Here is a 27,981-nt window from a genome sequence, read left to right on the forward strand (position 1 = left end):
CTCTTAGGAGCCAATCATAATGGACCAGTATATTAGAAGCCAAGAAGTAAATATTTTGAAACATTGAAGATGATGTGTGTAACTTTGGAATCTGTGCCACTACTGTTTGATTAGTGAAATAAATCTCTATGAGATTCAAAATTTAAATAATAACTAAGCCAAGTGAAAAGTAAATACATTTTCATTTTGTAAGCAAATTAGTATTTCAATAAGAGCAAAGTAATATATAGTACATATAAATGGAGGAAATAAAAATGAGACCTATATTTCAAAACAAAAAACCATAATGGGTGTAGAAAAAAAATGAGCCTAAAACATTTAGATCAAGAACTAATAACTCATGCTGTCAAATGCTAAGTTGTAACATATATGTAATTGTTCAAAGGCTGCAGAACAGAGTTCAGGATTTCCATTTAATTTCAGAAACATGTGAGCTATGTTCAAAGGGGTTTTTCTTCCTAGAATGTGTGTTGTCCTTGATATGATGAAGTAAGTTTCTTTCTGGCCTTAACAACACAATGTAGCACTTAGGGGCAAAGATGAGGCCCAGGATCCCTGTGCTGGAAGCCAGGATAGAGGTGACTTCCAGAGCCACCATGACCTTCCCCTTGGTGCTATGGTAGACAGGGAGGAAGGTGACCCAGACACTACAGAACACCAGCATGCTGAAAGCCAGGAACTTGGCCTCATTGAATGTGTCAGGCAGATTCCTAGACAAGAAAGCCATAAGGTAGCTCACGAGGGCCAAGAATCCCAGGTATCCAAGGATGCCATGGAAGGCAATAGCTGAGCCCTTGTTACACATCACGATGATGTGTCCATGTTCAGAGTGAGCATCTGTGTCAACAAATGGAGGAGAGGTTGCCAGCCATATTTCAGAGAGAAGAAGTTGGATTGTGGTGCAGAGTGGAATGATGATGTTGGGAGTCCTTGATATCATTAACTTCCTCATCATACATCCCAGAGCAGTGACCTTGAAGGCCATGACTACAGTTACAGTATTGGCCAATACAGTAGAAAGAGCCACAGTGAACAGAAATCCAAATATGTTCTGCTGAAGGATACAGGTGGCTGTTTTGGGATGGCCAATGAAGAGTAAGGGACAGAGAAAACAGAAGGTCAGAGTGATGAGCAGGATGTAACTAAGAGCCCGATTATTGGCCTTGACAATGGGAGTATCTCTATGCTTCACAAAGACCCCAAGGACAAATGTGAGTGAGGAGAGGCCCAGGGACATGGAGGTGAGTGTCTTTCCCAAGGGATCATCAAAGTTCAGAAAGTTTACAGTCTTCTGGAGGCAGTGGTTCTTCTCTGTGTTTGCATAGTGACTCTCTGGACACTTCATACACTGATCCATATCTGGTAGAAATGATTGTGATCAAAAGTGCATGCCCAGGTTTCCCTTTTAACCTCACACATGCAATCTCCATCTACCAGCTCATTGCACTTCTCTCTGAAACATCTCCCTGTCGCGTCTGCCTCGACCAGCAAGGAAGACACAACACCGAGCTCTTCCTCAAGCTGTTTTTTATTCAGGTCTTTTCAAAATCTGTGTCCTTTGTTCTTCTCCCCTAGGGAGAGCCCGCCCAGCCTTATATAGGTCTCAGACCACCAGCCATCATGCGCCACATGGGATTCCTGGATAGGTGCACGTATGCCTTAGCAAGCCGAAATTTAAAGCCAAGCCAAATAAGGAGTTGTTTAACATAGAGAGCACTCGCCATCGGAAGGGCGGGGGGCGAAAGCCAGAGCCATCTCAAGAATGCAGCTTCACGCAGCTCTCTACAGTTCCCCCTTTTTGTTTTAGACAACAGGCAAGAGTAGAGGTTTGATCTCTGAGAAAACAAGAACCTGTACTAATGCTATCCAGGTGTCATCCACCTAGAGAGTACCAGACCAGTTCAGCATCCTTTTTTCAGAGGCGGGAGATAGATGCCAACCCGCATGCAATCAAACATGCTCTTCTTGAGGTCAGTGTTATTTCGACCTCAAGTGCAGTGCCATGCCTCGCAACCTGTGCTTCAAGACTGCAGCTTTACTAGCCAAGCCTGAGGGGACTGACCAGCCTCAATGGCGGTAAATGCTTGGATAATCATGGCTGCCTGACGGCGCTGTGCAAACCTCATCTTATGGAAACACCACAGGCAAACAAGGAAGGCAAGTATCACAAGAACCAACAAGGCACCTAGTTCCGCCCACTCCTTCAAAAAATTAAAGGACTGATGAATCCAAGTCAGAAGTTCCTCCGCTGTGGCCACATGGACCCGTGTGTTGTTGACCGCAACAATCTCGTTCCTCAAGGTCGCTGTTAAATTATCAAACTCAGCAGTCCAGGCTCCTGTAATCATAGCACTCAATTGTTTAGAAAGATTAGCTGCTCGAGTCCAATTCTCATAGGTAATAGAGGTAATGCACAACCCAGTCATGGGTGCTATGCAAGCAGAAGTAAGTACTCCCTCCATAATATCAATTTGTTCTTATAATAGATCTACCCTCTGATTAAGTAATGTGATCCCACGATGTAGATGCACATTAATAGCATTTTGACTTTGTAGGGCTTTGGCAGTATTACTCGACAGTTCATTTAGTGCTTGTGCTGTCGGGACAGATGTGGCCATGGATGCAGCAGCCAACCCTGCAGCAGTAGCTGATAATGCAATGGCTGTTACTATTGCTGCTGTAATGCCAAAGTCTCTTTTCTGCCTACTTAAGACCACTGGTAATTGTGCATCATCGATACGGACGGGTACAGGAATATAGGTGGGTACACGCATCACAATAGCAGAATCATGCTCAGAGGCATTCCAGCATTGTGCAAGAAAACATTTCTGAGATGAACAATTCAACATTCCACCCGAATAATTAAACAGCAGGAACAAGAAAGGGGGCCACACACAAACCGGGGTAGGACTAAAACGAACTGACTTAGAATGGGTACAATTCAGGGTGACATCTGATTCAAACGTCATCCCCATATGTACTGAATAACTACAATTCTGAAAAGCACCCCCTTTTACAAACCCCAAAGCATTAAGCTGGGTACAGGCACTGCAGGAATTACACAATACCCATGAATCAAAGGGATTAGAAAATGCTGCATTCAAAGGATTATTATAAGAAAAATTAAACCCACTAAAGGAATCATTATACGGACTTACTTTCAATGATAAAGAAAAGGTCCTATTAAGATTAACAAAATTGGGTTGTAGGGTGCTTTGGCATCCTGTCCATGCTGGAGGCCAGGTGACAGAGCTCATACATCTAGGTAATAGGGATGGTTGTCGAGGAGGACTAGCCCCTCCTTTACTTATGGCTCTGGGTGTAACTCCTTGCAGAAGTATTGCAGTACCACGACCAACAGAGGTGGTGGACCTATTGACTAAATGATGAAAAACACCTAGAACATGATGATGCAACACCAAGCATGGATTTTCACTAATATTTTTTTGTGACATAGAAAAACATAAGGTATTATACAAAGAAACCCAAGTAAAATTATCTATGGCTTTTACATCATCAAATGGCAAAGAGGGCCATTCTAAGGTATCATTAGTAGTAAATATGAAAGGCAATATCCCTGAATCAGATGTCAAAGGAAGAGGATAGGGCCATGTTTTTAGGACGGCCCATAATTTAGTTTCCCTCTGAATTGTTCCTGGGAACATCAGCATCACCGTAGTCATAATTGCCAGTAACCTTTTCATGGTCATTTTCTTCCCTTTCCCGGTCCGGTTGTATCTTCCTCACGAGTCGCTCTGGAATCCAGATCGGATCTTGTTGACCCTGTGGGAAAACACAAAGAGAGCCTCGTGCCCATGCAAGCACAGGATCAGGTCCATGCCAGATACCTGTCAAGGCATCTTTCCATTTTACCATCCCTTTAGAGGGACTGTGCTGACATTGATGTCTATCTGCAGCTGAACAGTTTGATCCATCCAAATTTAAAAAATTCAAGGTAAACAATGTAAGAGAGAGTCTATCCTTAGGGGTACGGCTATGGCCTATTCCCCCCTTTTTGTTTTTGAAGCAGTTCCTTCAAGGAACGATGTGCACGCTCCACAATGCCTTGACCCTGGGGATTATAGGGCAGGCCATGTACAAGTTGAACATCCATTTGACGGCAGAAGGAGGCAAACTTGTGACCCGTGTAAGCAGGACCATTGTCTGTTTTTATTTGTTGTGGTTTGCCCCACGCTGCCCATGCCTCTAGGCAATGGGTGATAACGTGAAATGCCTTCTCACCTGCCATTGGGGTGGCGTGGATGACTCCAGAACAAGTGTCAACAGAAACATGGACATATTTGACCCGTCCAAATTCAGAGATATGTGTAACATCCATTTGCCATATTTTCAGAGGGAGCAAACCCCGAGGGTTGACTCCTAATGCAGGAGGGTGCTGAAAAATGACACATTGAGGACAATCTAGAACTACCTTACGTGCATCAGCACGTGAGAGAGAAAACCTTTGTTGTAATGTTTTAGCATTAACATGATATTCCTTGTGGAATTCTTGTGCTCGTTGCACTGCTGAGGCCACAAACATCCACTCTTGCCTGGTACAGAGGTCTACAACATTGTTGCCCTCAGCTAATGGGCCTGGTAGGCCAGTATGAGCACGAATATGTTGTGCAAAGAATGGGTTTTTCCGCTGCCAAATCAATTGTTGCAATTGGCAAAAAACCGACTGTACGGGACTAGAGGATTTAAGAGGCCCTGCACATTCAAGAATTCTTAAGGCATTAACAACATAGCAGGAATCTGATACCAAATTAAATGGAAATGGACAAACCTTAAAAACTTCTAGAGCAATTAAAAGTTCCACCTGCTGAGGTGCGCCTGGTAAATATTGGTGCTTCACAGGCTCCCCTGAGCCCACCATATAGGCTCCGCAACCTGTTTTAGATCCGTCAGTAAAAACAACGGCAGCTCTGGGAATTGGCCGGGAAGCAGTTATTTTAGGAAAGACTACAGGATGTTCCTTAAAAAAATTCAATAATGGATGTTTTGGATAATGGCAATCTATATGCCCCGCATAGCTACAGCGCAATATGGCCCAATCATCAACAGTAGCACATAAAACTTTCACCTGATTGACATTATAAGGTACAATCAGCATTTGCGGGGAAGTTCCAAAATATTGCAAGCACTGCTGAATACCTTGCTGGGCAAGTAGTGCCACAGTTGTGGGATAATATTCAATGGATTTTGCAGGGGAAATTCTAGTGTAAACCCACAATAAAGGTCCATCCTGCCATAAAATACCAGTGGGCTGCAAAAAGGTGGGCAGAATGCATAATACAATTGTGTTGGGATCTCGAACTCTCTGAAGAAAGGCTTCCTGTAATCTATCCTCAACTTTGCATAGTGCTTCACGTGCTTCTGTGGTTAACTGTCTAGGGGAATCCAAAGCCATGTCACCTGCTAATGTATCATAAAGCGGCTTTAGCTCATAATTTGCCATTTTTAAACTGCCTCTTATCCAATTTATGTCCCCTAATAATTTTTGAAAATCATTTAATGTACATAAATGATCTTTTCTCAATTCTACCTTTTGAGGCCTAATCTGTTGACTGGTAATCTTAGAGCCTAAATAAGTAACCACCTGATCCTGTTGTACCTTCTCAGGAGCGATGTACAACCCTTTAGCTCTTAACACTGTCCCTAAAAAGTGATATGCAGCTTGTAAAACATCCTTTTCTTTTGCTGCGAGGAGGATGTCGTCCATATAATGGACACATCTAACAGCAGGGAAGCGGGCCCTTAATGGCTCTAGAGCTTGTGCTACAAACAACTGACACATAGTAGGGCTGTTGGCCATGCCTTGTGGTAGGACAATCCACTGATATCTCTTATCTGGCTCTTCATGATTAGTAGATGGCACTGTAAATGCAAATCTTTCACTATCCTTGTCATGCAAGGGGATGGAGAAAAAACAATCTTTAATATCGATCACAATAATGGGCCAGTTCTCTGGTAAGGCTGATAATAATGGAAGACCTCTCTGTACAGGCCCCATAATATTCATCTGGTCATTTATTGCTCTAAGGTCATGCAACAATCTCCATTTCCCTGATTTTTTCTTTATAACAAAAATGGGTGTATTCCAAGGAGAAAGGGAAGGTTTGATATGTCCCTCTCTCAACTGCTCTTCCACTAGCTGCCTTGCTGCTAGCAGTTTCTCGGAGGAAAGTGGCCATTGAGGAACCCACACTGGTTCCTCCGTTTTCCAGGATATGGGAACTCCTTCCTCAATGGCCCCTAAGAAAAACCCAGCCCTTGCCTGGGCTTTCTAGGTGTTGCCTGTATTGGCTCCTTTCTCCCTTGTAAAAACTTTCCTAATCCAAAATTGGGATGGCATCCCATATTTTTCATAATATCTTGAGATTCTTTGGAATACTCATTGCTTAATTTGAAACCCATAGACTTCATGAGGTCCCTCCCCCAAAGGGAAACTGGAAGCTCAAGGACATAGGGTTGCATAACACCGGAATGTCCTTCTTCATCATGCCAATTTAGTAAACTTGCACTAATATTAGGAGCGCTAGCATAACCCAGTCCTTGTAGCATCTGGGAAGAAACTTGTATTGGCCAATCCCGAGGCCAATCTTTGCTAGCAATAATACTGCGGTCCGCTCCAGTATCTAAAATTCCCATAAGTTTAATACCATTGACAGTTAGTTGTAATGTAGGTCTCTGATCTAAATCCAGTGATAAGAATGTGAAATCTGTTCCTGATGACCCACATCCTTTGTCTCCTCTTTCTTTGTCATAAGCCGGATGGGCACCATGCAGACTGGGGAGTAAAATAAGTTGTGCAATTCTATCCCCTGGGGATATGGCAGTAATTCCTTTTGGTGACTCTACCATAATTTTTACTACTCCTATGTAGTCAGAGTCAATCACCCCTGGATGAATACGCAATCCTTTCAATAAGGTAGATGATCTCCCTATTAACAACCCTACTGTTCCTGGGTCAAGGGGGTCTTGAAAATCAGACTCTATTACTTGTACCCCCATTTGCGGAGTTAGTACGAGTCTGGCGGTGGCACAGAGGTCCAATCCTGCTGAGCCCGCAGTGGCTCTCCGCGGTGCTTGGGATGGCGAAGGGAGGGCCACTGCTCTGGAGGGGAGTCCTGTCTCGGGGTCTCCATCGCCCCATATATTTGAGGGCCCTGGGAGCGTGGGCCCCGCTGGCCGTTGTTTGGAAAGCTGTCAACTGCAATGGGTTGCCCGTTTATGTCTTTGACGGACCGACATTCACTGGCCCAGTGTCTTCCCTTTCTGCATTTTGGGCAGAGTCCTGGCTGAACGCGGCGCTGGCTACTTCCTTGTTCCTGTCTACTACCCCCTCCTAGTGGGCAGTTGCGTCTTATATGTCCTCTCTTCCCGCATTTAAAACAAGCATTTAGAGTATTACTCTCTTTTCTCTGGGTAAGCTGAAGGACTGCAGCTGCCAGACCTGCATTGGTCAGAGGTCCTCCTAATTCCCTGCAAGCCTTCATCCAGGCTTCCAACCCCTTGGCCTTATATGGGGTGATGGCAGCCCTGCACTCCGTTGTACATTGCTCATATATTAACTGTTTTTTCAGGGGCATTGAGGCATCTGTGTCCCCAAAAATTCTACCAGCAGCCTCTATCAAGATGGCCACAAAATCTGAAAAGGGCTCCATGGGACCTTGGAGTATCTTGGTCAAATTGCCACTCACTTCACCTTTGTTAGGCAAAGATTTCCAGGCTCTAATGGCTATTTGATTAATTTGAGTATATACATTAGGAGGATAGGTAGTCTGTTGATTGACATATCTGCCCAGACCAAGCAGCATATCAGCATCCCATTGCAGGCCCGTGTTGTGGTTTGCCGCCGCCTGCTCATTAGCAAATTCAATAAAGAAGGCCTTCCAGTCTAAATACTGGCCTGGACTAAGGCAGGCATGGGCAAGATTCATCCAATCTGAGGCAGTCATGCATTGTCTTTGCAGAGTCTCAATCTGAGTAAGTGTAAATGCAGCGGTAACACCATAACTTTTCACAGACTCGGCTATAGACTTGACAAGTTTAAAATCCAAAGGTTCATGATATCTTTGATTCTGATTATCTACAAAAACAGGACAAGCCACCTGCATCTCTCTCCTAACCTCCCTCCACAGCTGTGGGTGGAGGCTGCTGCTGACCGGTGATGCTCCGGGAGCCGCAGCAGCCTCAGGGTAAGGGGGAGGAGCAGAGGGGATTAAGGATCCACAAACCTTTTTTCTTTTGTCTTTCTCTCTCACCTTGTTTTTAATCTTTACTTTTTGTAATGCTCTAACTAGAGACTCTATCTCCTCCGAACCGAGAGAAGAGTCAGTAGATTCGGGGTCTTCAAAGTCCGATAGGGAGGGATAGAGTCGTGTCTCCTTTTTCTTTTGTTGTTTACTGTCCTTGGATTTTACAGATTCCGCCTTTTCAGACCCCGCCTTCTCTGATCGCTCCTCTTGTAACTGCTTTAGGGCGGCTTGTCCGCTTTCCAAAGCATCGCCACAGCGTTGATCCTCTAAGCAGCCACGTACTAATCTCCAAACTGGTCTCACCCCCGGTTTCAGGGTCCCCTGTTCTGCTGCGAAGTCTAAGTCTCGTCCCAATTTTTCCCAGGAGGACACTGTGAGACTCCCAGAAACAGCGAACCATGGGGCCACGACATCGCATTCCTCTAAGAATCTTTGTAAAGTTCCCTTCTTTATCTTTAAGTCTTTAGTTAGAAGCAGCTCATTGAGAGCTATAAAAATTGGGTGTGAGAAGGAAGTGCCCATCCTTGTACAACCCTTTGTTTTTAACCTAAGATATTTCTCAGAGCTTCTGCCAAAAAGCCCCAGTTTACAAGTTCACTTTTGCTCCACGCGTCCGTGGAGATATAACAGCCAAACTAGTTTTGTTTCAATATATACCGTCTGCTTTGGACGCAGCTCTGCGATACCGCTCTCTCTTTATCTACAGAAGAGAGCAAAACCCGCTTTTGTCGCGGTTCCCCAATTAACCCGGGGACTTACTAGGTATACCTACCCTGACAGCAAGAAGTTCTGAGCTCCCTTTCTTCAAAGAGTTTTCCCCGTACGGGCCACCAATTGTCGCGTCTGCCTCGACCAGCAAGGAAGACACAACACCGAGCTCTTCCTCAAGCTGTTTTTTATTCAGGTCTTTTCAAAATCTGTGTCCTTTGTTCTTCTCCCCTAGGGAGAGCCCGCCCAGCCTTATATAGGTCTCAGACCACCAGCCATCATGCGCCACATGGGATTCCTGGATAGGTGCACGTATGCCTTAGCAAGCCGAAATTTAAAGCCAAGCCAAATAAGGAGTTGTTTAACATAGAGAGCACTCGCCATCGGGAGGGCGGGGGGCGAAAGCCAGAGCCATCTCAAGAATGCAGCTTCACGCAGCTCTCTACATCTCCCCTTGATTGAGGGACAAATACTTCTAGATAATTATTCTGAAATCATATATCCATTCTACTCCATAATTTGAACAGCCCTAATGCTTCTTTCTCTGTTATATGCACACACACATGCACACTCATTCACATACTCACACTGAAACACACACATTTGACTTAAGTGATATTGTTGGATTTGTTTTTAGTGTCCTTAGAGTACTTAATTACATTTCTGGAATCTAGTTTGGCTCTGATACTACTACTTTATAAAGAAAAACCCTATCCTTAATAGGACATGTGACTTCACTGTGACTGAGACAATGTCCTTGGTAATCCTTTTAAAATGTTGTTCTCAAATAAATATGCAATGCATCTACATTCACAAAGTCCATTGTGTTACACAATTTGATCATTCTTTGAAATGCCCTGTATTTTAACACTTGCAAGGATGAAACACTTCAACCGTGAAAATGTTTCATGATTGTTTAATTTAATTTCTGTTGATACATCCTTTCAATAGATTATCAAATTTATTTTCCACAGAGTCAACTTTCTTTGTGAATATTATCTGCTTTTCTTTCTGTATTCTTCAGCTCTTCTACAGTCTTCATTTCATCAAATCATACTTTCACTCTTTTTTCATTCATCTCTCCACCATTACATCCTCTCTTCTTTCTTCAGTGTATTAATTTTGCTGTCCCTGTCATTGATTATACTCAAGGTTTCATAAATAGGATGCAATGTTTTGTTTTTTAAAAGCATATGATATATAAACTATTTAAATCATTTTATATTGGATTAAACATTTCCTTTTAAAGACAATTTTTACTTGCTCAACAGTATTTTTCATCTCATAATTGATTCAGTTTTAAAGTTTCTAACATTTGTGTATTAATCCATCCTTAATACTACAGATTTTTGTAAAACCTAACTCTTAACACATACATGTAGGATTTGTTTGTGGTAGTAGAAATGTTCCTTGATTATGCAAATGCTCAAGCTATTAAACCAAACACATATCCAATGTGAATATTCACGTTAACTGTGGGTACTGTATCTTGTCTAAATCTATTCAGATCCCAACACAATCTGACTTGCCTTAATATTATTATGATATTATGACAAATAAAAAAAAATTCATGGTCTAGGACCCAGACCCTGGGACACAGCCAGTCACCAGGAACTGCCACCCAACTATGCTCCAGTTACCTTCAAAAGGGAAAACTGCTGTGGGCAGGTTCCCCCACCAAAACCCCTCATCAGACCCTGCTATCAACAAGACCCATGCCCTACCCCAACACACATCTGCCTTCTACCCCAGTACCTTTCTGAGACACAGAATCCACCAGCTTTCTTTGGACCAAGAGGTGAGTGAGTCTTCTCCCACCCAGAGTGTCCTTCCTCTAGGACCTAGGACCTAGGACACTTTCAGTCCCTTGGAACCCCCACTTAACTCTACCCCAGATGTTGAAGAGCAGAGAAGTTTCCTGCAGGCAGGTTCTCCCACCAAAACCCCCAATGGATCTGTAATATACAAGACCCAAGCCCTACCCTAGTACTCATTGCCCTATGACACCAGTGGCTTGAGACACAGAATCTGCCAGCTTTCATTGAACCAAGAGAGGCTTCCTGAGACACAGAATCTGCCAGCTCTGACTGAACTGAGAGCCCTGATAAAACCAAGAGCAACTCCCTCAGGCGCAGAATCACCTAGCTTGCATTGGATCAACAGCAGTTTCCTGAGGTACAGAAGCTTCAAGCTTCAATTAGACCAAGAGCTAAGATTAAACCCAGAGGGGCCCCCTAAGACACAGACACTGTAAGCATAATAGCAGCTCATTGAGACATAGGCACCTCTTGCACCTATTGGAGGAACAGGTAGTTTGATGTCAGTGCAAAAATACATACAACAACATAAAAAGAAATATGGCATCACCAGAACCTAGCCCAACTACAACAGCAAGACCTGAACATCACAATGTAGAAGAAGCACAAGAAAGTGACCTTAAAATAATTTCATGAAGATGCTAGAGGCCTTTAAAGTGGAAGTAAAAAATACGCTTAAAGAAGTTGAGGAAAAGACAAACAAAAAATTGGAAAAAATCAATAAAGAAATTGAGGAAAGACAAATAAAAAATGGGAAGAAATCAGTAAGTTTCTTAAAGAAAGACAAGACAACCATGAAAAAGCAGATAAACATGTGAAGGAAACAGTTCAAGACCTGAAAACTGAAATAGAAACAATGAAGAAGGCACAAACAGAGGGAATGATGGAAATAGTAAATCTGAGTAAACAAACAGGAGATGCAGATGCAAGCAAAGCCCACAGAATATAAGAGATGGAAGAATCTTTATTGTAGAGGATACAATAGAGAAAATAGATTCATCAGTCAAGGAAGACACCAAAGCCAAAAAAGTCACAACACAAAATGTCCAGGAAATCTGGGACACCATGAAAAGGCCAAACCTAAAAATAATAGGGATAGAAAATGAGAAGAATGTCAACTCAAAGGCACAGAAAATATATTCAACAAGATCATGGGAAAAAACTTTCCCAACTTAAAGAAGGAAATACCTATGAAGATACAAGAAACTTATAGAACACCAAATAAACTAGACTCCCCAAAAATGCCAGCTCATCATATAATAATTAAACCACCAAACCTACAGAACAAAGAAAAATATTAAGAGCAGCAAAGTAAAAAGACCAAGTGACTTATAAAGGCAGACCCATCAGAATAACACCCATCTTCTCAATGGAACTTTGAAAGCCAGAAGGTCCTAGACATATGTAATGCAGACACTAAGAGACCATGGATGCCAGCCTAGACTAATATGCGCAGCAAAACTTTGAATCACCATAGATGGAGTGAGCAAAGCATTCCAAGACAAAAGCATTTTTAAACAATACCTATCCCAAAATCCAGCCCTACAGAAAGCACTAGAAGGAAAATTCTAACCTAAAGAAGTCAGATACACCCATGAAAACACAGGCAATAGATAACCACACAGCAGTAAATTCCTCAGAAGGGAAATACACAATACTACCACTAAAAGATAACAGGAATTAAAAATTACTGGTCATTAATATCCATAAATATCAATGGACTTAAATCACCTATAAAAAAGACACAAGCTAACATAATGGATATAGCATCAGGATCCATCCTTTTTCTGCATGCAAGAAACACACCTCAACTCTAAATACAGATACAACCTTAAAGTAAAAGGCTGGGAAAAGACTTTCCAATCAAATGGACAAAAGATGCAAGCTTGTGCAGCCATCCTGATAGCTAACAAAATAAACTTCAAACTAAAGTAAATCAAAAGAGATCAAGAATGATATTACATACTCATTACAGGAAAGATTCACCAAGGTGAAGTTTCAATTCTGAACATTTATGCCCCAAATATAAGGGCAACCACATATCTAAAAGAAATATTACTAAAGCTTAAATCACACATGAAACCCCACACATTAATAGTGGGAGACTTCAACACCTCACTCTCACCACTAGACAAATCTACCAGCTCAAACTTAACAGAGAAATAAGGGACTTAACTGATGTTATGACTTAAATGGACTTAATGGATATCTACAGAACATTGCATCCTAACAAAAAAGAATATACCCATGACTGGAAAAAGCACAGGGACAAATAGCCGAACTAGTGGAAATGCATGAACTGTGAACCAATGGCTGAGGAGCCCCCATGGAACTTGACCAGGCCCTCTGGATAAGTGAGAAAGTTGATTACCTTGAACTGTTTGGGGGGCCCCCAGGCATTGGAGCCAGGACCTGTCCTTGGTGCATGGACTGGCTTTTTGGAGCCTGGGGCCTATTCTGGGACACTTTGCTCAGCCTTGGTGTAGGGAGGAGGGAACTGGACCTGCCTCAGCTGAGTCTAAGAGGCTGGGCTGACTTCCCAGGGGAGACCTTACATTGGAGGAAGTGGGAATGGGGGGTGGATTGGAGGTATGGCTGGGGGGGTGGGAGGAGAGAGGACAGGGGAATCCATGGCTGATATGTGAAATTAAGTTAATTATAAAATAAAAATATTTTTAAAAAAGAATATACCTTCTTCTCAGCACCACATGAAACCTTCTCTAAAACTGACCATATACTTGGTGTCACACACACACACACACACACACACACACACACACACACACACACACACAAATTGGAATAACCTCCTGTATTCTATCAGACCACCATGGCCTAAAATTAGATTTTAACAACAACAAAAATTACAGAAAGCCTACTAACATGGAAACTGAATAATGCTCAACTCTATCACCAGTGGGTCAAGGAAGAAATAAAGAAAGTAATTAAAGACTTCCTAGAATTCAATTAAAGTGAATGTACTACATACCAAAACTTATAGGACACTATGAAAGCAATGATAAGAATAAAATTCATAGAACTAAATGCTCACATAAAGAAGATGGAGAAATCTCACACTAGTGACTTAACAGCACACCTAAAAGCTTTAGAACAAAAAGAAGCTAAGTCACCCAAGAGGAATATACGCCAAGAAATAATAAAATTGAGAGATGAAACCAATAAACCAGAAAAAAGAGAACAATACAAAGAATCAATGAAATACAGAGAATGTTCTTTCAGAAAATCAACAAGATAGACAAGCCCTTATCCAAACTAACCAAAAGGCAGAGAGAGAGCATCCAAATTAACAAAATCAGAAATGAAAAGGGGGACATAACGACTGACAATGAGGAAATCCAGAGAATCATCAGGTCATATTTCAAATGCCTGTACTTAACAAAATTGGAAAATCTAAAAGAAATGGACAGTTTTCTGGATGAGTACAACATATCAAAGTTAAATCAAGACCAGATAAAGTATTTAAATGGGCCAGTAACACTTAAGGAGATAGAAACAGTTATTAAAAGTCTCCCAATCAGAAAAAGTCCAGGACCAGATGGTTTCAATGCAGTATTCTACCAGATTTTCAAAGAAGAGTTAATACCAATACTTTTCAAATTGTACCACACAATAGAAACAAAAGGAATGCTACCAAACTCCTTTTATGAGGAAAGAGTTACTCTGATTCCCAAGCCACACAAAGATGCAACAAAGACAGGGAATTACTGACCAATCTCCCTCATGAACACTGATGCAAAAATACTCAGTAAAATATGGGCAAACTGATTTCAAGAACACATCACAAAAAATTATCCACCATTGCAGCTAGACTTTTCCTGCCTGGCCCACAGTCAGGACAAATCTCTGTCACCCTCCAGTCCCACAGCAGCTCAGACCCGACCAAGTAAACACAGAGACTTATATTGGTTACAAACTGTATGGCCGTGGCAGGCTTCTTGCTAACTGTTCTTATAGCTTAAATTAATCCATTTCTATAAATCTATACCTTGCCACATGGCTGGTGGCTTACCGGCATCTTCACATGCTGTTTCTCATCGTGGCGGCTGGCAGTGTCTCTCTGACTCAGCCTTCCACTTCCCAGCTTTATTCTCCTTCTTGTCCTGCCTATACTTCCTGCCTGGCCACTGGCCAATCAGTGATTTATTTGCCAACCAATCAGAGCAACACATTTGCCGTACAGAACATCCCACAGCACACCATGATCAAGTAGGCTTCATCCCAGGGATGCAAGTATGGTTCAACATATGAAAATCTGTCAATGTAATACACCATATAAAGAAACTGAAAGAAAAAACTCACATGATCATCTCCTTAATTGCTGAAAAGGCCTTTGAAAAAATCCAACATCCCTTCATGATAAAGCTCCTGGAGAGATCAGGAATAGAAGGATCACACCTATACATAATAAAGGCAATTTACAGCAAGCCAACAGCTAAAGTCAAATTAAATGGAGAGAAACTGAAAGTGATTCCCCTAAAATCAGGAATAAGACAAGGCTGTCCACTTTCCCCATATTTATTCAATGTAGAACTTGAAGTTCTAGTTAGATCAATAAGACAACAAAAGAAATCAAGGGGATACAAATTGGAAAGGAAGATATCAAACTTCCACTATTTGCAGATGATATGATAGTATACATAAGTGACCTGAAAATATCTACCAGGAACTCCTATAGCTAATAAACACCTTCAGTAATGTGGCAGGATACAAGATTAACTCAAAGAAGATTAGCAAATGATAAATGACTATGAAAAAATAAGAAACATTACCCTTTACAGTAGCCATAAATAATATAAAATATTTTGGCATAACTCTAACTAAGCAAGTGAAAGATCTGTATGACAAGAACTTTAAGTTTCTGAAGGAAGAAATTGAAGAAGATATAAGAATATGGAAAGATCTCCCATGCTCATGGATAGGTAGGAATAACATAGTAAAAATGACAATCTTACCAAAAACAATCTACAGATTCAATGCAATCCCCATTAAAATACAAAAACAATTCTTCTCATACCTGGAAAAAATAATACTCAACTTCATTTGGAAAAACAGAGAAGCCAGGATAGCAAAAAGAATCCTGTACAAAAAATCCACCTTTGGAGGCATCACTGTCCTTGACTTCAAGCTCTCTTATAGAGATATAGTATTAAAAACAGCTTGGTTTGGCATAAAAACTAACATGTGGACCAATGGAATCAAATTAAAGACTCTGACATTAACCCACACAGCTGTGAAAACCTGAGCTTTTACAAAAAAGACAAATCTTTACAATGGAAAAAAGAAAGCATCTTCAACAAATGGTGCTGGCATAACTGGATATCAACATGTAGAAGATTGCAAATTGATCCATATCTATTGCCATGCACAAAACTCAAGTCCAAGTGGATCAAAGACCTCAATATAAAGCCAGTTACACTGAACCTGATAAAAGAAAGAGTAGGAAGTAGTCTTGAACACATTGGCACAGGAGACTACTTCCTAAATACAACACCAGTAGCACAGACACTGAGAGCAACAACTAATAAATGGTACTTCCTGAAATTGAGAAGCTTCTATAAGGCAAAGGACACAGTAAATAATCCAAAACGACAGCTTATAGAATGGGAAAATTTTTTCACCAACCCCACATCTGACAGAGGGCTGATCTTCAAAATATATAAAGAACTAGAGAAACTAGATGCCAAAATAACTAACAATCCAATTTAAAAAATGGGCTTTGGAGCTTAACAGAGAATTTGCAAAGGAAGAATTTCAAATGGCCAAAGACATTTAAGGAATTTCTCAGCATCCTTGTTCATCAGGGATTGCAAATCAAAATGACTCTGAGATATCTTTTTACATCTGTCAAAATGGCTAAGAACAAAAACACTGAAGACAACTTATTTTGGAGAGGATGTGGAGCAAGGGGAACATTCCTCCTCTGTTGGTGGGAGTGAAAACTTAGACAGCTACTTTGAAAATCAGTGTGGTAGTTTCTCAGAAAACTTAAAATCAATCTACCTCAAGACCCAGCTATAACACTCGTGGGCATATGCCCAAGGAATGCCCGATCATACCACAAGGACGCATGCTCAACTATGTCCATATCAGCATCATTCATAATAGGCAGAAACTGGAAACAACCTAGGTGACCCTCAACTGAAGAATGTATTAAGAAAATATTGTACATATACACAATAGAGTACTACTCAGCAGAGAAAGACAATGACAGCATGAAATTTGCAGGCAAATGGATGGAACTAGAAAATATCCTGAGTGAAATAACCCAGATGCAGAAGGACAAACATGGTATGTACTCACTCATAAGTTGATACTAGATGTAAAGCAAAGGATAACCAGACTGCAACTTACAATTCCAAAGAAGCTAGCTAAGAAGGAAAACCCAAAAAAGAACATGTGGATCACCCTGAGAAGGGGAAATAGATGAGATCTCCATGAGTAAACTAGGGATGAGGGGTCAGCAAATGGATGGTAAGGGATTGGGGATGAGAACATAAGGGAATGGGACTGTGAAGCTGGAACAGTAATGGCGTGTGAAAGCAATGAAAGTGATAACATGATAGAGTGAGCTATCCTGACCATAGAGAGAAACCAGGTGCTAGGGAAGTTCCCAGGAATCCCCAAAGATGATCCTTACTTGGACTACTAGAAATAGTGGAGATGGTACCTGAACTTAACTGGCTCACCCCAGTGATCAGATTGGTGAATACCCTAATTGCCATCACAGAATTTTTCTCCAGTGACTGATGGAAGCAGATGTAGAGGTCTACAGCCAAACACCAGGCAGAGCTCCAGGAGTCCAGTGAAAAAGAGAAAAGAGAGATTCTATGAACAAGTGCATTAGAATCATGATGGGGAAACCTGTAGAGACGACAAAACCAAACTGGTGGGAACTCATGAAAGTTGGATCAACAGCTGTGGAGCCTGCATGGAACTGTACTAGGCCCTCTGCCTGATGAGACAATTGTGTAGCATGATCTGTTTGGGGGGCTCCCTGGTGGTAGGATCAGAATCCATCCCTGGTGCATGAGCAGGCTTTTTGGAGCCCATTACCTGGCACTACAGGTATTAATGGAGTGTAAAAATTTAGTTTTGCTGGATGGCAAATACACACATACACACACACACACACACACACACACACACACACACACACTTACTCACATACATACACACTGTTTTTCTCATGTGCTGTGTTTCCAGATTCATGCTGAGCATCATATATTTAGAGATGCAAAAAGTGAAAGTCTTAGCTCCTGAATATGATCAAAATATGTTTTAAAAATCATGAAGAGATGGTGCTGTGTGTTCAAGGTCATTGTGCAGCAAAGCATACTACTCTGGTGTGGGAAGAGTTTTCTGTAGGCAGCCGTGCTTACAATGGATCAAGATCATAAAGCACATCATAATTTCTGTGTCAAGACTGTGTTATTTCAGGGAAAATATGATGACCTATAACTTGTGATTAACTAACATGAAAAAGAAGAGAATTGTCTCTAAATTCACTTAGAGGTGTAAATTTACTTAGATACTGTGGAGGTGGACTGGTGGAAACGTCCTTTGCATGAATGATACTTACCAGTCTCATTGGAAATCTCATTCTGTGGGCAAGGTGTGCAGTCAAAGCAACAGGCAGCTTTGCCTTCCTGGGGGGTCTTCCTGAATCCAGAACCACAGCTCTCACTGCATACAGAGTGAGGATTCTGAGAAAAATTAAATAAATGTTAGGAAATGCTCAGGATTTTATTGAATCTCCAAGCCTATATATATAATATATAATGTTTAATATATAACATTAATTTGGTAATTTAGATATTTGTAAATGAAGGTAATTGTACTGTTACTACTAGGTAAGTCATACACAGGGCCATGTGTTCAATAATTGGTGTGGAAGCCCACAAAAGTTTTCTGGTTAGATCGGAGCTTGCTTTACCTTGCAGGAATGCATTAGGGGATGGCTTGACCATTTGCAAGGTTACCAGGTATTAGGGATGGCCTATACTTAGTTGTGCTTGGGGAGGTCCTTTGCCTCACCCCATGTAATTTCCTTTAGAAGCCCTTTAGTAAAAACAGAAGGGGCTGGTAGGTTTCGACCTAGGCCCTCCTGAGGCTATCCTATGTTTTCTGTCTGTCTTTCTCTCTATATATATATACCTCTATCTACAAATTCTTCATTTGTCCCTGCTCATGAGTACCCTGGGGGAATAAGAGGGAGGTGGTCTCCCTCAAATGCTGCTGGAAACAAGGATGAGGGACTTGGGAGAGAAAGCTCCATGGGAAGCAATTGGACCAGTCTGGTTTTGTAGTAATGTTGGGGGCTTTTATTCTTGGGAGGATGAAAAAGGGGACTGGAAGAATATAAAGCAGTAGTATAGAATCTTCTCTGTCAAGATTTCTGTCTTTTTTCTCTTTCTTAAATTTCTATCCATGAAAAGACTTAGAAGGGTAGAGTATAGTAATATAGTGCAGGAAAAATATCATGTAGGAATTTAGCTTGTAGTTAGCAGCAAGACAGAGAAACTAGGTCCTAAATTTTCTAATTATGGGGCTATGAATGCAAAATCCTGGGGAAAGATCAGAGGAAAAGAAAAAATGTGCAGAAATAGATTTCTATGGAAGCTTTTGGCCTGGAGACAGCAAAAATGCTAAGTCCAGGCAGCAGAGCAAAGAGAATTCTTCTGAGCCAGATATGGATGAAGAACTAGTTTCCTCTTGGCCATGAAATCCAAAGTTTAGAGAACAGAAGCTTTCTTAGAAAAAACTTAGAAATCTCTCTAAAAAACTAAAAAAGCCATTCAATACTTTCTTTCTCAATTTCTCTTTCTGTAAGGGCAAAATTAGATCCACCTGGAATAGTGTGGGAATTCACCTATGGTTCCCTCTAAGAAAAATAACAACAAATCTCTTAGAACAGGGCAAAACTTCTCTGTTAAGTTTTGTCTCTCTAAGACAAAAAGCTCAGCCTCTCAGCTGCGCCTGAGGCATCAGGATTTCGTTTAGATCCCCTGAAACAATGTAAACCCTCTGTTAGCATTGTGTCCTTGATTCTAAGTAACAACCAAGAAGCGATTAGCCAGCAGCTCTGAGTTTGAGTGCATTCTGGGGATACTAGGGTTCTGACAGTTGTCAACAGCTTCCTCAAACATGGAGCTGAGGCAGAAAGTTGCAGGTCCCAAGGGAAATCTGCTAGCATACAAGCAAATCCAAATCTGGCAGGAATGACACAGTGGCCCAACTTCCTGTAAGCCCGAGTTGGTAGATGGGGCTATGCGCATCCATGGCTGCAAAAAGAAATCTCTTTGAGTAAAGCCCTTCTCTATCAGATAAAGGACCTTTCTGAAAAAAAAAAAAGCTTTGTTTCAAGCACTTTTGGCTTTTCTCACTGACTCCTGGTAAGGAGGAGTGAGAGGCATAAGCTCCATCTGAGTGCATAAGGGCAAACAAATGTAACCTGCGGGGGAACAGGACCAGGAGAAAGGTCTGATTAGGGAAATACACATCACCTCACATAATGTGAATTTAGGGATATCAAAAACCTCCCTTGATAAAAACAAACAAACAAACAAAAAAACAGAAGCTTGATTTCAGTCTAAACTCAAACCATACAGTCCCTGAAAACAGAAATGGAAAAGGGACAAAGTCCTTCCCTAAGGTGAAGGACCTGGGGAAAGTTGCTAGAGTTTGAGGGAGATTTGCAGAAAAAAGACATTACATTCCGAAGCAGAGAAAGCTACCACTGTGGCATCAAGAACTGTTTCTAGGGGAAGGGATGAGCCAAACCCAAACTGGGAGCTGTCTGGGAGAATTTCTCCCTGAAGGAGCTGTAGGAAAGCTTTGCTTTAAATGCTTTTTTCTCTTTTCACTGACTGGCTGGGGCAGATGAACGAGCCCTGAGGGAATTTTGCTTCGGGCATGGAGGGGCCTGCCTAAATATGTACGAGTGGGCAGGTACACTCAGGTACAGGAACAGTGTCAGCAAGGGAAAACACCTAGGAATGCCAGCTCAGGGAAAAAAAATTGAGAAATCTCTCAATTTCCCATGGTGAAAAAGCAAAAAGCTTCGTTCAAATCCCCTGTTGCAAAAGCAAAACCATGAAAACTAAGGCCAGTAAAGGGAACCAGAAGTTGACTCCCAGGCCTGAAAGGAACTATGGGAAATAGAATCAGAAAGGTAGCTCATAACAGGGGGCAGATATAGAGAAATGCATTCTAGAAAAGGTAGTTTTTCAGCTCAAGATGGCGATACTGTTCAAAAACTGTTTTGTTTTGTTTTTCAGCTCAGAATGAAGTTACTTTTCAAAGCAATATTAGAAAGCTTAGACTTATCTCTTGAGACCTAAGACCAGAGCAGCTTGCCTCTCAGGAGATGATTTAAAATGCTAATACCATTAGTCAACAAGCCACTTTACAATCCTTAAAAAAAGCAAGGGAAAACAGTCCATACACTGAACATTATTTTAAATATGAAGAAACTTATGGACAAATAAAACAGCTCTTTCCTTCTTGAATAAACAGCCTGCAATGAATGATTCCTTTGCAAATCTAATACAGAGACAAGGAAACAGACACTCAAAAGGAAATGACTGTTTTATGGATGGGGATCAAGCTACAAAAAAATCTAGCTGTCCACAAAATAGAGTTGCCTCACTTGAAAGTTCTCTATAAGAAAACAATGCTAAACCAGAATGATTGCTTAGTGAATTCACTGATGTTTGTGAAGAATAGGAAAAATATACCAAATATTAAAGTTTAAAAAGCTATAACTACAATCTGAGTTAAATAACTCATGGTCAGAGTATCTCACAGCTACTAGTAAAATAACATCAGAGGTTAAGAAGCTAATGAAGTGAAAATACTAAATCATGAAAATCTTCTTCCTCAGAGTAAGTGGATGAAGGATGTTATTCATGGAAAAAACATCTATGTTCTTGACTCCTTTGAATAGTAGCAATTTTGGTGAACAAATTACCATGTTAAGAAATTTAGGGCTGAATACATAATAAACAGGTAACCTATACATGTCATTGTGTTTGGTTATTATACTTAACTATGTATGATGGTAAGACATGACCACTGGCCACACAGAAAACACTTGCTTTTAAAGTTTCTCTGTGATCTCCTAGCAATTTAGGAGAGTCAGAGTGAGTTAAGATTAATTCACCAGATGATTTCAACAGAGGGTTCTACAATATGATCCAAAGTGCCAGAGGTTACTGAGATGATGTACAGAAATTCTCCTGGTCAAATATGGCACAGTATAAATTCTAAATAACTACTGTATAATTTTGTTTGTATATATGTAGTGATAGAATTGTTTTATGGTAAAAAAAATTTAGGGCTAATAAAAATATATCAAGAACATCAACATTGCTATAAGAACTCATGGCAGATATAGCTTAAAAATACTAAGAAGGGGGAAAATTGTCACAGTGTTTGGTGATAAGTATGAAAAGCAGCTAAAACAATGCTGGTATTAAGGTTCCATCTTGCAGTCTGGGGATAGCAGGAGAATAAGGAAACCTCCAGACTGCTGAAGTGTTTCTGATGAAGTTTCAGCAATGTTTTTGGTACACAGAGGAACCCGCTGAAAGCTGTAGGTCTGGAACCCCACTCTGACTTAGACAATTATCTTCTCCTGTTGGGAAACTGACTGTTGAGTTGCTAACTAAGCAATTCAGAAACAGAATATTCTTTAGGAGGTTTTTCTTCTCATCTCTTTTCTTCCTTTTTGGGTTTTTTGTAAACTGAAATAGATCTTAATATAGTTTTAAAAAAGATCTGGATTGCATAAAGTACAACACTCACTAAATCCGAGGGTTGAGAGGGCCATTGCCAAATTAGATTCTTGTTTCAACTCTCAAGAACTTTCGGAATGATATCAAAGCTGACTATAAACTCTGACCTTTACTATAAACTCTGAACTTTAGAAATAATTTGCATATTTCTTGCCTTGTAAAGAGTCTTTTTAATAGTTCTAAGAAAGTATTCCTATAGAATATAAGTTTATATTAGGATAGATACTGTGTCAGTCTTTCTAATAGTTCTAAGAAGTATATTTGCTAAGGTAGTCCTATAGAGTTTCCTTAAGTATATCTACTAAGTTCTGCTAAGAGTTTCTTTCTAGTGTAAGTTAGTTCTGTTAAAGGTAGTCCTACAGAGTTTACACAGTCTTTCTCTAATAGTTCTTCTTAAATAAATCTCTTCTTAAGAATATAAGCTTGTAAGAAGTATAAATAAGTATATGTTGAATGTGAGTTTGTAAAGTGTTAATGTTGAATGTGAGTCTAAATGCTTATGTAAGCTAGCAAAGAGAAATTGCAAATATGTATAGTGACAATGGTTCAATTAAGAGAGTTATAAATATGAATGATGATGTTTATATCAGAATTAAGGTTAATGAACCAGAGTTTGGTAAAAAGCTAAGGGAATCTTTAAGTTGGATGTAGTTTATTGGATGCAGTTTGCATCAAGAACTTAATTTGAAAAAGGGCTTGGCATAGCTAAAATTTTTATGGACATCATAAGACCCATTCCAAAAAGAGAAAAGCCATCTCTATCATCCTCTACTCCTGTACTGGGAGGTATGGAAGCAAGGGATATTGCTGTGGAGATTTTAAGCTCAATAGGAACCTGGGCCTGAGCTGAGTTAAGCTCAGTACTCCCTCCTAGCAGAGGCTGAGAGTTAAGGACGGGCAAATTTCTCTTGATAGCTTCCAGCCTAGAAAAGAGTATGTATGCTTGGTGGAAATCATATCTCCATGATGAGTAATGGAAGAAGTAATTACAGAGAATGACCTAAGGCAGACCTCAGTTTATCTGATGGAGCCCAAGGGGCTCTTTAAAAAATTAAGAGGAGGGACCTGTGGAGTTCCACAAAGATTTTCTAGTTAGATCTGAGCTTGCTTTACACAACAAGGCTTCATTAGAGGATGGCTAGATCATGTTCAAGGTCAACAGGTGTTTGGAATGACACACACTTGGCTGAGCAGGGGGAGGTCTTTTGCCTAATGCCTTGGCATTCTTTTAAAAAGCCCTTTAGTAGAGACAGAAAGGGCTGGTGGGTTTGAACACAGACCCTCCTGAGGCTATTCATATTTTCTATCTGTCTCTCTATATATATACTTCTATTTACAAGTTCCTCATTTCTCCCTACACAGGAGTTCCCTGGGGGAATAAAAGGGAACTAGTCTCCCTCAGGTTGGTCCAGAATTCAGAGTCTCTGTGGAAACTAATATTTGAGCATTAGTGTGAGAGATTTTTAGATGAGGTTGCTTGAGGTATGAAGGCCTTCCCTAAGTAGATGTCCCCAGTTAATTGCCTGTGGTCCTAGAAGGAGTGGAAAGGAGAAGGAATGTGGATAGCAACAATCAGTGGTCTCTGCCTCCTGACTGTGGATGAAATGTGACTAGCTACCTCCATCTCTTACAGACATGGCTTCCTGAGTAAAAAAGAATACACCTGCAAATTGTAAGCCAAGGAAAATCTAACTATATGGTTTTGAAAGGGAACATATTTGAAACATCAACAACAACAAAAATCCACAAGTTGTCATCATGCGTTTTTTGTCTTTTCAGAGCCCTAAAAGGAAAAGAACAACTTTTCCAAAATTCATAAAACTAAAATTTTGAATATGGAATTAAAAACCTGTCTTCAGTCAGGTGATCTGTGACAGTGATAGAAAGCATATTGTGTTAGTTAGGGTTTCTGTTATTACAAAACACAATGACAAAAATACACTTGAGGATGAAAGGATTTAATATACCTTATAGCTTACAGTTCAATAACCAGGGAAGTCAGGTCAGAAACTCAAGGAAGGAATATGGATGTAGGAACTTATTTAGACACCATAGTGTAGTACTTCTTACAGACTTGCTTCTTATGGCTTGCTTAATCTGATTCTTAGTACCCAGGAGCACCTTCCCAGAGATGGCACTACCCACAGTGAGCTAGGCTCTCTCATATCACCCAATGTAAAAAATGCAGCACAGGAGTGCTCACAGGCAAACCTAGTTAAGCCGATTTCTCAATTGAGATTCCTTTTTTCCAAATGAAACTATATGAGTTGACATAAATTTAGCCAATACAGTATATTAAAATAAATATTGTATGTAGTATATGAAATAAGCAAACAGATATAAAAACAACGTGTCTATCCAGCAGAACTATGTAGTAAGACTATACATTATATTAGTGGTCATTATGTGTATATATACAGGTCTCAACAGAGCAAGGAAGATTCATGAACTCAGAAACATACTTTGTTACTTACATAGAGGTCAAAGCATGAGACAACATCCAACCCACCTCTGTATATCCTGTGGGCCATTGTATCATGTGCTCAGATAAAGACAGCTGTTGACTCTGGGGAAGATTTGGAGAAAATGTTCCTATTTTCACACTTAGCCGAAGACCTTTTGGGAAATTCCAAAAATTGAGAATGTCATAGTCTACATCTAGTTTCCTCTACCAGTTCAGAACCATATAGCCACCGGCAGGATTGGTATATTGGAAGTTTCTGAGAAAAGGTTGAATCTAAAAGAGATGCATGATGCTATGGTAAACAGGTCCCAGGTAGGTGAAAGTGAGACAGAATTAGTTGTAGTTTCCCACTGACCTTGTTTTTTGATGTTAATTTAAACTTTAACACAGGTATTAATGATATTGAGCAAATGATGTCCTTAGAGAATAGAAACATCATTATTTTTCTAAAATGTCAACCAGTATTAGGAAGAAATTTAGAACCAAACACATAAGGAAAGTGCACTTAGACAAATCTCAGTTTCCTCGTAAAGATAAACACATGCAAGAACATTTCACAAGCATTCCAATTATCGTGGTATAAAAAAATCAATATTTGTATGTTTCAAGAGTGACTATAGGTGAACACTTACATAATGTAAGTATTCTATTAGTTTTCAATTACTTATATCTTCTATTTCTGGTGTGAGATATGTACTGGGATTTTTTTATTTGAACATTTTACCATGTGATGATTGTGATGCTTCTTAGACTACAAATCAGTATAGACACTAAACAGTTTCCTCTTTGCCTCAGCCACCAATTCATCACAGATACTGATGGCTGTGTTTTCATTGGTCACTGAGGATTGAACAAGTTCAGTGTTCCCTGTGGATTTTGACAATATAAGATCCATAATGTCTAATTTGCATGACTTTATATACCCTGAGAACATTACATTATTGATACTCCACTGCTATGGAAGTGACATTACCTTCCAGGGGAGGAATACCATCTCTTTCCCATTTTCCAGTGATTGATTTTGTAATTGATTAAAAATCATCTCATGCAGACTGTAGGCCACAGCATATATAGCATTGTACACATTGCAACTGTCTTCACTCATGGCCATGTCAAACATGTTCCCTGGCAAGAATCCCAAGGAGGCATTAGGCAGACAGTTATCCACAATTTTACAGTCTTTCCACAAAAAGGAGCAATTGAAGAATGAGTGCCATAATATATGAAGATAAATGTCTTCTGGGTATTTGGAAGGATTTGCTGTCTGGATAAAATCTGTAAAATTATTAATCTCCTCATTATGGTGTGAAAAAATAAGGGCCCCATGCAGTGCATCTAACAGGAAATAGTCATCAGTTTTGGAATGATCCCATTGTGAGTTCAGGACCCAGACTTTCCATGTGACTAAATTCTGCTTTATATTTACTACTAAGCTTAAGAGAGAATCAGTGTCCCCATAAATAATAATCACATTTGCTGATGATTCCAGAATCTGCACCTGATTTTTCCAGGAAGTGGTCAGAAATGAACCCCTGATGACTAGGATCATTTCCACAAATGCTATGCAGACTCCATTTTTCTCCAGCTCACTTCTCAAATCTGACAGAATCTGGGCACCTTTGTCATCATCTATGATGAACAGCCCAACCCAGTTCCAGTGGAAATGAAGCATCAATGACACAATGCCAAGTGTCAGAGATGTGTCCTTGGGGGCCACCAGGTACAGTGAAGAAAACTTTCTTTGTTCACTGAGGATAGTATCAAAAGGCCCAAAACTAAGCTGTAGGGAGAAACAACCAGAAAGAAGAACATTGCCATAAAAATCAACTCAATTCCGTAGCAATGGTTTGAAGCCTTTAGGACAATCCTGCTTTGAAGTTCCAATCTGTCTTCCTACGGTTTTATGAGAAAAGTACAGTGATATTCTTCTGTTGGCTTAGCAGCTGCACATAAATCTACTTATTCTTTAATAGCTGTCTTCAGCCCCATAGCCCCATAGTCAGTGCCCCAAGAGCCACTCAGGTTGCTGTCTGGAGGGGCTTCCAGTCCCATGGACTAGGTACATGATGGCTGCTCTGTGTAGGTTTAAACTAAGTCTCTATCATTCTGTTTACCAACAAAGACTAATAAGTCAGATGTGAAGGTAAAACACTGTTATATCAGAGAGACTGAGGAGCATCTATCTGAACTTCCTGTTTGACTGGAGACCCAGCAATAATAGACATGTCTCTCCATTCATCCCAGACCAAAACAAAAAAGCAAATTCTATGTCCCACTTTACTCCTTCCTGGATCTGTATTCCAGATCATCTGTATTCTGGATCATCTGAACTATCGATGGCTAATTCCATTCAGCTAGTTGCAGGCTCCATCCCCTGAACCAAGGTTGATTTTTTTTTAAATTAATACACAGTGTCATTGATATCCCGCAGAAATACAGACAATATTCAGAGGTTTAATAGTAGTGTGTCTGCTCCTCCTTTCCTTCTCCTTCTCTCTCTTCTAAGCTACAAAAATATAGATGTGCCATCAACTATGTCTGCTTTATTCCCTATCCATGAAGAGTTACTCAAGCTTGCCCTCTTTTCCTCACAGACAGCTGAAATATCACCAAGCAGAGCTGACATCATGTCTTATCCTATCACCTTCTCTCACCTGTGGAAATTTGTAAAGATCCAGCAGTGTCGCTATGTATTCAGATATTGCCCATGATGGTCCTGTAAGTACAGCAGCTGACATGCCCTCTCTTGCACACCTGTAGTTAGGGATGCCATAGCCAGTGCCTGAAAGTGAGCGAAAAAGAGTTGCCAGAGTGGCCCTTTGACCATTTGGGACATTATGGACCTCAAATCCCAGGGATGTATTAGGTAAAAGATAGGGATTGCTATTGATTTCCTCAATGGCAAACATCAT

The 27,981-nt window shown here is 40.5% G+C and overlaps 1 pseudogene; it reads right to left on the reverse strand.

Annotated features, from left to right (window-relative positions):
- Positions 1 to 277: 277 nt before the first annotated feature.
- Positions 278 to 27,981, reverse strand: LOC128124260 (vomeronasal type-2 receptor 116-like; annotated as a pseudogene).

This window comes from Peromyscus californicus, unplaced genomic scaffold (assembly GCF_007827085.1).
Source record: "Peromyscus californicus insignis strain IS unplaced genomic scaffold, ASM782708v3 Scaffold_4__1_contigs__length_199733344, whole genome shotgun sequence".
In the NCBI taxonomy this organism is placed as follows: Eukaryota; Metazoa; Chordata; class Mammalia; order Rodentia; family Cricetidae; genus Peromyscus; species Peromyscus californicus.